We start from the raw sequence: 3,169 nt of genomic DNA on the forward strand, positions 1-3,169 counted from the left end.
AAACGCAAAAACAAAAGAAAATTAATAAAAGACAAAAATGAAAATATGGGTTGCCTCCCAAATAGCGCTTGGTTTATAGTCCTCAGCCGGACTTGCACCAGATTTAGGCCGGGTCTGTGAGCAAAGTACTATCAGTACTTCGTACTTCGTTACCAAAATAGTGTTTAACCCTTTGCCCGTTCACCTTGAATACCCTTCCATCTGTACATCGAAGCTCAATCGCACCGTGCGGATACACCGTCTCCACCATAAATGGTCCAGACCATCGGGACTTTAATTTTCCTGGGAACAGTTTTAGACGGTAATTAAACAACAATACTTTCTGGTCTGGTTCGAATTCTCGAGGTACAATGTTTTTGTCATGCCACTTCTTGGTTTTATCCTTGTAGATCTTGGCATTCTCATATGATTCACTTCGAAACTCGTCCAATTAATTCAACTGTAATTTACGCAACTCCCCGGATATTTCGAGATCCATGTTCAGCTTTTTGACAGCCAAAAACGCCTTGTGCTCCAATTCCAAAGGCAAATGACGCGCCTTACCAAAAACTAACCTATAGGGAGACATCCCAATAGGTGTTTTAAATGCAGTGCGGTAAGCCCATAAAGCATCATCCAACTTTATTGCCCAATCTTTACGATTCGTCTTAACCGTTTTATCCAATATTTGCTTGATTTCTCGGTTAGAGATCTCTGCCTGACCATTGGTTTGAGGAAGGTATTCACACGCCACCTTATGCCTGACAACATACTTAGTTAGCAAGGTATTAAAATTTTTATTACAAAAATGCGTACATTCGTCACTGATTATTGCTCGTGGTGTTCCAAACCTTGTAAAAATGTTCTTCTGCAGAAACTTTACTACTACACGAGCATTATTAGTAGAGGTGGCAATGGCTTCCACCCATTTCGAAACATAATCGACTGCTAATAAAATATAAGTGTACCCAAAAGTAGGGGGAAAGAGACCCATAAAATCAATACCCCACACATCAAACAATTCCACTTCTAAAATATTTGTGAGGGGTAATTCATTCCTTCTAGATATATTTCCCGTTCTTTGACACTTATCACATGATTTCACTAAGGTATACCTATATTTAAACAATGTAGGCCAATAAAAACCAGATTGTAGTAACTTAGAGGCAGTTTGGGTAGCTCCAAAATGTCCTCCATATGGCGCTGAATGACATTGTTCTAAAATTTCAAGTGCGTCTTGCCCCGCCACACATCTCTGAATCACTTGATCATCACACCGTTTGAAAACGTAGGGATCATCCCATTAGTAAAACTTAACGTCATGAAATAATTTCTTTTTTTGATGTCGGTTCAATTCTGGAGGCATAGCACCACAAGACAAAAAATTAGCAATATCAACAAATCATGGAATAGAGGAACTTACCTGAAATATCTGTTCATCCGGAAATAATTCTTTTATGCTTTCTTCCTCCTTACCATTTTCTAGCTCCAATCTCGACAAGTGATCAGCAACCTGATTTTCGCTACCCTTCTTATCTTTAATTTCAAAATAAAATTCTTGTATAAGCAGAATCCACCTTATCAAGTGTGGCTTGGCATCCTTTTTGGCAAATAAATAGCGAATCGGTGCGTGGTCAGTGTAAACAACTACTTTAGTGCCAATTAAATACAGACAAAATTTATCAAAAGCAAAAACTACTGCAAGCATCTCTTTTTCTGTAGTAGTGTAGTTTTGTTGTGCGGCATCAGGCATCCATGGTGCGACTTGCGTAATAGTTAGCTCAAAACATCTTATCTCTCCTCTGGCATAATACAGCCCCCACTGCATAGTCACTGGCATCACACATCAGTTCAAAAGGTTCTTTCCAGTCTGGTACAACCATGATGGGTGCTGTGATCAATGCCGTCTTGATATTCTCAAAGGCCTACAAACAATCATCATCAAATATGAATGTAGAGTTTTTTTCAAGCAAATTACATAGGGGTTTTGTGATTTTTGAAAAATCTTTGATGAAACGCCTATAGAACCCCGCATGGCCTAGGAAACTTCTGATTTCCTTTATATTCTTCAGAGGTGGAAGCTTTTCAATTGCAACCACTTTGGCTCGATCTACCTCTAATCCATTTGACGACACTTTATGTCCAAGGACAATGCCCTCTTGAACCATAAAATGTCATTCTCCCAATTAAGGACTAAATTCTTTTCTTGGCACCTTTGAAAAACAAGAGACATATTATGCAAGCAATGATCAAAAGAGGAACCAAATACTGAAAAATCATCCATAAAAACTTCCATCACTTCCTCCACCATATCTGCAAAAATCGCCATCATACACCTCTGAAAAGTTGCCGGTGCATTACACAGGCCAAATGGCATCCTCCTGAAAGCAAACATGCCATAGGGACACGTAAAAGTAGTCTTCTCTTGATCCTCCGGTGCGATAGAAATTTGATTATAACCTGAATAACCATCTAAGAAACAGTAATAGCAATAACCAGCAAGTCTATCAAGAATTTGATCAATGAAAGGAAGTGGAAAATGATCCTTACGAGTAGCTTTGTTCAACACTATACACTCCCTTCTTGACTCCCATGCGTTCAGATGGCCATTGATAACTATTGATAGTCATTTGTTCCAGCATCTCATAGGCCTGAATGGGGTCCTTGGCAAATATGGTACCCCCAGCAGCAGAGTCCATGGACATTCTTGTAGGCGTGTTCAACCCATTGTAGAATAGCTCTATTTCTTCCCAATCTGCAAAATTATGATTAGGAAAATGCCTTAACAAATCTTTGTACCTTTCCCATGCCTCATATAGCTGTTTTGAATCATGTTGTTGAAAGGTACTGATCTCAATCTTCAGCTGGATGGACTTGGCCGGTGGAAAATACTTTGCTAGAAATTTCACAGCCATGTCCTCCCAAGTTGTTATGCTTCCTAGCGGCAATGACTACAACCAGCTCCGTGCCTTGTCCCTGAGAGAAAAAAGAAACAAGAGTAAACGTATTATATCCTCAGAAACACCATTCATTTTTACCGTATCAGTAATCTCTAGGAAGGTGCGCAAGTGTAGGTGAGGATCAGTTGTGGCGCTTCCATTGAATTGGTTCTGCTGAACCATGTTGATCAATGCCGGCTTCAACTCGAAGTTGTTGACATTTATTGTCCCTCAAGCGATTCCAGAATAGT

This window comes from Henckelia pumila, chromosome 4 (assembly GCF_033568475.1).
Source record: "Henckelia pumila isolate YLH828 chromosome 4, ASM3356847v2, whole genome shotgun sequence".
NCBI lineage: Eukaryota > Viridiplantae > Streptophyta > Magnoliopsida > Lamiales > Gesneriaceae > Henckelia > Henckelia pumila.